Raw genomic sequence first — 10815 nt, forward strand, 5'->3', positions numbered from 1 at the left:
TAAATAAATAAAATGTTTTTTAAAAAAAGAAATACAGCTAGCTAAAAATTTTAGATGTACTTCTGACACTGTCAGTCTTGCAGATAACCCACTATTATAGACTATTGGACTATATTGGATTACTCTGTTGAATTCATGCACCTACAATATATGAATGGCAATGGAATACACATCTCTGACAAAAGTAAATTAAAAAGGGTATATAAATGGACCATTTTGTAGTGAAAAAAAAATATATATATACAAAATAGGATAAATACACAGCTACTTTCTCTTAGTTCAATGAGAAGAAGGTTTTGAACTAATAGTGTTTAGACAAGATATCATGTCTGCATCTTGTACTAGGAACAACTACTACAAAAACAACAATATGCAATGTATAAATTATTGTAACTGTGCTACTAACCTGTTTTGAAACTATCTCATTGCTGCTTTTTCTGTATAAAATTATTAAAATATAAAGAAAAATTTTAGATGTTCTGGCAAACACAAGGTCCTGATTCCTAGTACCCAAGATTCAATTCCTAGTACCCTCTGCCCCCCGAAAAATTCTTTAGATGTTCATCTTTATAATTAATCAGAGAAATGAAATGCTAAAGTAACTAATAAACCAACAAATATTTTCCAAAAGATAATGATATACAAAATTTGCTAAGATGTTCTGTTCATTATGTGTAACATTTTAACTAAAGTGATCTCTTAGTGCCAAGAAACTTACTAATTTGTCTTTATAGTACTGCAAGAGTCCATTAAATATGCATACAGTAGTTTCTCTGCTGGTTATCAATATTAGGAAAGAAGTACAAAATAGTGGAACAGCTATTAAATAATCCGAAATATTGTCCAAAAATGAGGAGCTAATTAGCTTAAATTCTGAGGTTATTCTCAACAACTTTATTGAGATATACTTCATACACTGCAAAATTCATCCATTGAAAGTATACTATAATGAATTTTAATATATTTAGAGTTCAGCAATGATTATCCCAGAATTTTAGCATATTCAAGCACTGTGCCCATTCACTATCACCCTCTCACCCTCTCCTCTACTTTGTGCTGACATAGGTTTGCCTATTCTGGGCTTTCATCTAACATGAATCATACAATAGATAATCCTTTTTAATTGCTTCACATTAGCAGAATGGGGAGTTCATCCAGGTTGTCTCACATATAGGTATTCCATTTCATGATTTGCCAAATAATTTTCCACTCTTACAGCTGTCACATTTTGCTTATCCACTCATCAGTGATAAATGCCCATTTTGGTCTTCATTTTTGCTATTACGAGTAATGTTGCTACTTACCAACATTTGTGTGCATGTTTTCATGTGGCTATGTGTTTTCATTTACCTTGTGTATCATTTCTACAACAGTGAGATTGTTAGGTCATGTGGTAATCTAGCCTTAATGTTTTGAAAAACTTTCAGGCTGTCTTCCAAAAGGAATCCATCATTTTTTTTAATCCATCATTTTTTAATCCCACCAGCAATGTGTCACAGACCTCATCCTCAGCCGTACTTGTCTTTTTTATACAACTCGGGGGCAGACAACTGGCATCTCGTGGTGGTTTTGGTTTGCAGATGGCAATTTTTATATCTTGTTTAGAAACATCTATTCATACCTTTGTCCCTTGTTTAAAAATGGAATTATTTGACTTTTCATTACTATGTTGTCAGAATGGGTTATATATCCTAAATGCAAGCCCCTTATCAAACATCTGATATTTAAATACTTTCCCCTATTGAGAGTTTCTTTTCACTTTCTTAATGGTAAAAGAGGAAAGGTTTTAGTTGGGTTTTTATATAAAAATGCTGGTTAGAAACTTGATGTCATAACATGTAATAATGCTTATTTTTTAAAAAATTAGGTAGGGAAAGGGAGTAATTTATAAATGTGAAAAAAAAAAAAGACAGAGAAAATAGACCAAAGCTATAATAATCATTATACCAGTGCTGGGAGAATATCTACCTTTTTCATGTTTTGTACTTTATAATTATGTCAACCTCAGAAACCATGAATTTTATTTATTTGCATTAAAAACCACTCATACCTCATCTCAAGCTCTATTAAGTCCATTTTCTGAGCATCTCCCCAGCTGCACTCCACTATCAACCTACTATTTGCTAATTCCCAAGTCTCAGATAGCTTTTTCCTATTTTTCTGCCTTTGTGTTCCTTCTGCCAGTAATTCCTTTCCTCTCATATGAGCTTGGGGAAAAAATGCTCATTCTCCAATGCCTACTTCTAAAATCTTGCACTAGTTTCTTCATCCCTTCAGCTAACAATAATTTTTCTCTGCCTGATGACATTTATTTATAACTTCGCTCTTATCAAGCTTTCTGTTCTTTGCCTTGCGATTATAGATAAAACTGTGTTTGATTTATTTAACCTCCTAGGGATGGAAGCAGCTCGGCGGTACATTTAAATCATAAATATTTCTGATTTACTCTCAGACATTAGTAAATGTCTGTTCAACTAAAGGGCCCCTGCAGTAGTACAGGGCCATTCAGAATCCGCAAGACAGACACAGAAAGTCAAGCAGGTGTCGTAGGAAGATGGTGGCCGTAGAAACATCGTGGTTGATTCAGACATTTCGGCTGTGTGATTCCCCATTTCTTCTGTTCTAGTGTCCTCTGCACTTGCTCTGAGTGGGCTCACAGACTATATTGGAATATTTTGCTGAATTCTGGAACCTACAATCCTTAAATGACAATGGAATACCCTTTTCTGACAAAACTAAACAAAAAAGGGAGATAAAAATGAACGACCATTTTGTATCTGTGTATTCAAAATAGTTATGATAGATATACGCTGCATTGTCTTAATTCAATGAATAGAGAGATTTGTTGTAATAGTGTTTGTGGACAGGATATCATGTCTGCATCTTGTATAATGAATAACCACTAAGACAACAATATACAATGTATTAATTATTGAAACTGTGCTAGCAATCTGTTTCGAAACTGTCTCGTTGCTATTTGATTCTCAATAAAATTATTTTAAAAAGAAAAAGAAAAGAAACATCTTGGTTGGCTCATTATATCTTCAGAGAACAGCCGGTCCTGGCAACACAAGGTAAGCTTAGGCCCTGCCTCTTGGTCCCCAGGCACCGGCCCTCCTTTGCCTTGTCTTTCTTTTTTTTTATTTATTTATTTATTTATTTATTTATTTATTTGAGAGAGAGAGAGAGAGAGAGAGAGAGAGAGAGAGAGAGAGAGAGGGAGAGAGGCCAGCTCAGCCCACCAGGGGGCAGGGCTGGCTGGCATGTGGTGCTGGGGGATTGAACCGCGGTCCCTGATGCTTTTGCTAAGCTTGTTCTAAGTAGGTGCTTTAGACCACTGAGCCATCTCTCCAGCCCTGCCTTGTCTTTCATTTAAAACAAAGATTCTGATTCCAGCTCATCTCTGTGCTCTCAGAGATGGTCCCCCGCAGCAGCTCCTGCTGGTGCAAAGATTTCCTGCTGCTTACTGTGAAATTCGTGGTGTGAGTTTGAGAAGAAGAGAGCACTTTGCAGCTCATAACACGGTCCCATCATGGCTTCTTTGGTTCCCTCTGTTTGCTGTCCTCAGAGAAGCCCTGGGAAGTGGGGTGCACCCTGCTGAGCCAGTGTGTCACTCAGAGCAGCAGCCTGTAGTGAAACAAGGGAGATTGAAGGCAGAATAGAAAGACATATTTGCCCCTCTTCATCAACAAACCTATAAATGTAAAAACCCCAGCTCCCAGCACTGAAAAGAGCCATCCCCTTTCAGTGTAAGTAGGATCTGTCTCCTCAATCTCAATTAATCATGTGCTGGATAGTCTAGAACAAGAGCTAAACAGTGACACGTGCTCAAGTGTTGACTTCAAGAAGGAAACAAGTGTGCACAAGCACGTGAATGCATCCACTGAAATCATGCTGTGCTGTGGCTTTCTTCCCTCTCTGATTGGACCCAGGTCCTTCACACTGAGCTGCACCCATGGGCCTCTCTGGTTTTACTTTTTATTTTGACACACAGTCTCACTACACTGAGTCACTAGGTTGCCCAGGCTGGTCTCGAACTCACAATCCTCCTGCCTCAGGCATCCTGAGTGCTGGGATTGCAAGCACATACCCCTGTGCCCAGGTCCCCTACTGTCTCCCAACAAACAGCACCTCTGCACACTTACATAATCGTTCTCGTAGTGAGTACTGAGAACATTGAGCCTGTGCCAGTCCCCCGGCAGCCTCTAAGTGGTGCATAAAGCTCTATCAAGCTTGTGGACCCCATTTCAAGGGCTCTTATCTAGAAGGCAAAAATATCTTGCCCTCACTGAAGAAAAAAATAGAGATTAATAAGCACTGACCCTCAATAACAGCTTCATAAATTAACAAATGGCCTTCTTGATTGACAGCTTAATCTCCTGGAATCATTTTATTTATGTAAGTGACTCTGAACTGAATTAGCTAATAAGCCACCTCACAGAACTATGATTGAATTGGCTTTGGGATAGGTGCCTTTTGTTGAAGGGAGGCATTAGTTCAAAGTAAGGGTTTGAACTTCCCCCTTCCCTGACTGAATTTTTTTTATTTGTCTTTAAATTATCACAAGTACCGCCATCTAAAATCAAGTCTGTTGAAAGTGATGCTTTGAAGCTGAGCAAGTTCCCCATCCACAGGGTTGCAGAGCCGTAACATTGCTGTTGGCAAACATTTGGTCCAGTGGGTAATTAGCGGCAGGCACAAATAGCCATTGCTATTAACTGGCAGAGCTCACCTTCAGGACCTAGCACTACACTGGAAGAAAAACCACACTGCAGGCTTTCTCCAAGAGCTTTCTTCACCTACAACTACCAAACCCTCTCCAATGAAGGGACTTCGGGTGCAAATTAGGAATAAGTGTGCCAAGGAAGTGGCTGGTCAGAAGCTAAACTAAAGAGAACCAGACACATGTGGGAATCTTGGAGTTGGTACATAGGGGGAGAGAGGCTGGGTACAAAGGGGCCAGTCCAAAATGATCCAGTCTTGGTCCGGTTCAGCCTGATCTAGGGAAGGTGAGAACATTGCAATCAGTGTCTGTCAACCCCAGGGTGAGGCAACAATGCACGTGGAATGAAGTCGGCCTTCCACTTAAAATCATGAGGCATGTCTTGGTCCATTTTTGTGTTCTCACAACAAAGTGCATGAGGCTCTGTGGCTTAATTTTCAAAAGAAGCTTATTTTGGCTCATGGTTCGGGAAGTTGAAAAGTCTAGACTTGGGCAGCTGCATCTGGGAAAAGCCTCACGTTGAGTCACATCATGGAAGGTGGCTTCAGTGGTGACAGTGCAGGTGACAGCAGTGAATAGAGTGTGCAGAGGAGGCCAAATGCACAGGGTGGATTTGCTTGCTACCAACCCACTCTGGCATAGCTGGTCCAGTCGCATGAGATCTAATCCAGTCCTGTCAGATAAGTATTGAGGGGTGGGGGATGTATCTCAGCAGCACAAGTCATCCTGCCTGGCAAGTGTAAGGCCCTGAGTGCAATTCTCTGCATCCAAAAAAAGTCACCAATGCCTTCCAATGTTGTCATGACCTAACCGCCTCCCACTGTGCCTCGCTTCTTAGATTTCCAGCCCTTCTCCATACTGCTACATTGGACTGAGCTTCTAGTGCCTGAGCCTTTAGAGTACAAAGAAACCCATGTCATAGCCACAGACACAAGGCCTGGGTTTGGAAGAGCAAGATTTCGAAGACAGTGAAAGAGTCCTAGCATGAAAGAATCACTTTTTAAGATCTGGCCTCAAATTGATAAAGCTGACCTTTGAACCTAGTTGAACACAATTTATACCCTGACAAATGCCATAAAAGAGAATGAAAGGGCTTTGTCCATTCACAAAAATGGGCAGAAAGAATGGCTGCCAACCTCATAGAATACAAAATTTGGCCTGTGACGATGTCTCCAGGTAAGAGCACCAGGAGAGGCTGCGCGCTGAGGGCAGAAGGTCAACACCTGGAAGAACCAGAGGCTGAGTGAGAGGAAGCACTACCTGTCTGATTGCCTGAACTGGAATACTGATTCTTCTAAATTTGGGACGCTGGTTGAAATGTCAACTCTGCTTATATTTCAAACCTAGTGGCTTGCAGACTGCAGCTTCCATCAACAGTTCTACCTCTCAGATTTTAGGCCTTGAACGGGAACTGCCTCTGCTCTCCTGGGTCTCTAGCTTGTGGAATGAGTCTCAGAATTTCCCAGCCTCGCATGATCTCTCCCTTTCTGTCTCTCTGTCTGTTTCTGTCTCTGTCTCTCTCTTTCTCTCCCTTCTCTCCTCTCTTCTCTCTCCCTGTCTCCGTCTCCCTTTCTCTCTCCATCCCTCTGTCTCTCTCTCCTCTCTCCTCTCTCCCTTCTCTCTCTCTCTCTCCTGTCTCTCCTTTCTCTCCCTCACTCTCCCTCTTCCTCACCATTTTATCTGAAAAATCCTGATTAATACAGATAGGATTCCAGGAGTTCCACTGTCTGAAGGAGTGCTTGACAATATTTCCTGATTTGCAACTTTTAAAAAGTAAACCCAATGTATGAAGGAAGAGCAACATAACAGACAGATCATAGGAAGTGGGGATAGATCTTCCTCAAAGGGGAAGGACATCAACACATGGAGGGGAGAAGGGATGAAAGAGGAGTTGAGAGGAACTACACGCCCACACCAGCCCCACACGAGGGATGTAAGTGTTACGTGTCACAAACATGTGCTAATGAAACACTATATACAAAGATGTGCATCTTTTTAAAGATTTTTAGGAGCAAACTCAGCATGGGATTAAATTCTAAATTGACCCCTGGAGATAAGAATTTTCGTATTAATGACATGACAACCGTGTCTGAGGATGGCTCAGACACACTGCTCCCACGTCTGAACTCTGACGTCAGAGGTAGCTTTGCTTCAGTCCTCTTTACTTAGGCAGTAATGAATATTGGTACTTAAGTTTTCTTTAAATGAATCATTTGCCTCATCTATAAAACAGTGACCATGCCTACTGCTTGGAGCTATCCAGAAAGGTAAAGGAAATTTTTATAAATGTCTCTGAACTTCTCTGCAAGAATGCCTGTGTCTACTAATCCATCATTTTATTCTTTTTCTTGGCACTGGATTTTTAGGCCCTCTTCATATGATCTTGTTCTTCAAATTCCTCCAAGAAATATGCAGGAAAGAACTGCACAGGTAAATAGACCTTCCTGCCAATGTACTTTGTGGGTTTGTAGATAATTTCATGGCCACGACTGCAGGAAGACACCTCAGCCTTCGTCTCCCTGCCATGCATACAGGAGCTAGTTTGGTCACTTGCCCTGGCCTTGCACAGCTGTGCCCCGGGCAGCTGCAGCCATGAGGGTGCTAGCTCCGCACACCCTGGAGGTATTTACCTTCTTTCTAAACTGAAACCCCAAGTCTTTCCTCCAGGGTATGAAAACAAAAGTGTTCTATCCCAAATCACAACTGTATCTCCAGGGAGATTTGTTTTCTGGACATTTCTAAATCATCCTGAAAAAGGCCTTTCAGAAGACCCTAGTACTGCAGCTTTCAGCATTGTGTGGATAACAAAGGTTCAGGATCATTGCTTCATGAATTCAAAGGAAGTTGCCAGAAAGTGCGCTGGGGGCTGGGGGGTGGGGAGAAGGGGTTGGATGGAATAACATAATGTTGCAGTAGTCTGACTCAAGGACTGTAATTGGGTATGCTTTCAAATCACAGCAAGATATAAAAAAGGCAATCTCCAAAGTGGTTTGTCAATATTTTTTGTACTAAAGTAATACACATGAGGATTTTTCTTTTTGATTGCAAAGAGATCAAACCTATTTCAAACTGTGGGTAATTCTAGCATTTTCAAACACATGGGACATTTTCTCACCTGTACAATATCTAAAGTAGATACACCGCAGGTAGAAATAGCCTTCACGCACAGCAGGAGCCAATAGCATTAGAGACTGCCAGCCGCTTCCAAATAGAGAGCTTCAAAGCCACAACTACAAACCACACACTGCAAAGTTTCTAGCTCTGCTTTTAAGCTGCTTTCTGCTTGTTGTTATCATTTCAACAGCAAAAAGCCTGCAATAAATCACTTTTGCTGTTTATCTGACTAGAAGAGAGAAAAGATGTAGAGTGGGTTATCATGTACGCTGTTGGTATTCAAAGCAAAATCATAGATAAAAATCGTTGATACACCTGAAGAACTGAGGAAGAGGAGGCAGTAGCGACTAAACAAATCAGCGCTATGCTAGCATCTGCTTATTGAGAGAGCTGGAAGCCACGGTCCACCCACCCCAAGGGTGCCGGTCCCTTGGTGACAAGAGTCTTCTTCAGGATGCATCTTCTACATGCGGTCACCATACTCACTGGCTTTATCTGAAGACCAGAAAGGTTTCGTGTGTGTTGAGTCACAAAAGCTGACACACAAAACAAAGGGATGAACTTCTGCCCAATGTGTAACCCACCAGAAGAGATGTTTTATGGAGGCATTTTAAAGAAACAATGAGACAGCACCACACAGCTGGCCCTGCTGGTGGGAGGGGACAGAACTACCCATCCCTAGGAAAACAAGATGAACAGTGATTGGGGGCACAGGTGCTGGCTCTGCCCCTTGCTACCCTTGTGATCTTTGGCGAGGTATTTCCCCTCTCTGACAATCGTCTGAATTCTGAGTATTAACAACAATGATACTGTTAGTGCCCTGAATGCTTGTGTGTGTTAGGCAATGTGAGGCCCTTCATTCCAGGTCTCTCTTATGGCATCCAGAACAATTTTATGTCTTGCTATTATTGCTAATCTACAAATGTGGAAAGCAAAGCTCAAAAAGATGAAAACATTAGCCCAAGTCACTTATGTTGAGAATGTGGAAAGAGAATCGAGCCTCTTTTGTGTCTTCCGGACCCCTACTCTCCCCAAGAATCATCCTGTCCTTCTGGAAATGTTCTTCCTTTGTCCCCCAGGTGATCATGAGAACCACAAGGGAGAAGGCACATACAGCAATTAACCACTAACAAGAATATATGCAGTGTGTTATTTGTTGAAACTGTACTTCCGATTTGATTTGAAACTGTCTCATTGCTATTTATCAATAAAATTTTGGAAAAAAAAGAGAGAGAGAGAAGGCACAAAAGCTGCCCTATATCTACAACTTGAGAGTGACAATCTTTCACTTAACGAAGCACCAGTCATAGTAGGGCAAAGATGGGAGGAAGACAGAGGAAAAATGAAAAGGACAGAGGTGTCCCACAAATGTTTATTTTTAAAAGGATAAAGCAAAGGTAACTTAAGCCAGAGGAGTTTTTTTTTTAATTCCAAAGAGTAATGATTACCATGAGTTTAGGAAGGACTAGGTTATAATAATTTCAGAATCCTGAATCTTATAAGAGGAAGATAGGATAGAAAGATGAGGAGGAGATTGTGACCCTTGTGACAACACATATGAAACCTTTCTGATCTTCAGATAAAGCCAGTGAGAATGGTGACTGCATGTAGAAGATGCATCCTGGTCAGGAGAAGAGTCCTGTCACCAAGAGACCAACACCCTCAGGGTGGGTGGACCGTGGCTTCCAGCTCTCTCAAAAAAGTCTCAGGATGAGGAGAATCTGGGTACTGCTGTGGAGACAGGCTCTAGGCAGAGTGGCTTGGATGACTCCACAGGACCCCAGGAGCTCCCTAGAGAATATTGTTTGGGGCAATAGGAACCGAGATAGGGTTCCTTAATTTCAGTGAGCCCATGCCAGAAGGGAAACATTTCCCTCATGCGAAATTGGCGCTGACACAGGCCTGAAAGGAAGGCTCAACAAAGGCAATAACTGGCCCTCGGCCTTCGCTCAGAAGAAGAAGGGACCTCAGGAGCCACGTGAGAGGGTAGTGGGACATCTGGGCCTTGAATATCCAGTCAACAGCCCATTATGGGCCCTCTTGTGCCCTTCAGGAAGAGAACTCTTACGCATCTTCCATATTTAATGGATTACCAGAGACTATCGCTAGGGGCTTTTGATAATTACACCGTGGGCAGAGTCAGGGCCAGAGAGTGTCACATGCTGTGTTTTCTGTTCTTTTGCTCTGATGCCCTGTTGAGAGATGTGGCCATGACAGGTTGCCTTTGTCACTGTTGATGCCATCATCCCTTTCTTTCCCAGGCTTTGGAGTGGTACTTTGTGATCAGTGTTAGTTTGTCTTTTTCCATTTGAAACATAGAGTCTCCCTGTATCCAAAGAAGAGCTGCTACTTGGAATTTGGTCAAAAAGAACAACCTTTTATACACATTTATAAGGGTGTGGGTGGAGAGCACCTGGTAAAAACTACAAGTGATTCCCCTTAACCGTGAGGACAATTTGTATTCCTAAGCCTCCTTCAAGTAAAGAAACTCGTGTTTGTATACCTATGTACATGTGTTTTAAGTGACTTTTTAAGAGTAGCTTCAGGTCCACAGAAAGCATGGAGCACAAGGCACAGGAAGGGAGGTCACCCATGTGTCCCTACCCTGTGCATATATCCTCCCCTGATGAACTTACTTTGGCATGTCGTCCTCTCCCACAGCCGTAGCATACATGAGGTCCCCGCTGGATTTTGTACATTCTGTGGGCTTGAAGGTGTGCACCATGATATGCACACCATTGTGGTCTTTTTAATTAAAAAAGAAAATCCAGAGACATTTGGCCATCTGTCCTGCCTGCATGACAGGGCAGTGGGACTACAGGAGCAGTGCTATTCTGTCCTGCAGGTGTCAGATGAGCTACAGAGGTCACAGCTAAGAAAATGACATGTGTCGACCCCAGCCAGAAACAGAAGATGGAGCTTTTGGTTGAAATGCAGCTATTGGCGGAGAGTGGTGATGGAAAAGAGAAAGCAAGAAG

The sequence above is a fragment of the Octodon degus genome, unplaced genomic scaffold (genome assembly GCF_000260255.1).
Source record: "Octodon degus isolate 3935 unplaced genomic scaffold, OctDeg1.0 scaffold00002, whole genome shotgun sequence".
Classification (NCBI taxonomy): Eukaryota; Metazoa; Chordata; class Mammalia; order Rodentia; family Octodontidae; genus Octodon; species Octodon degus.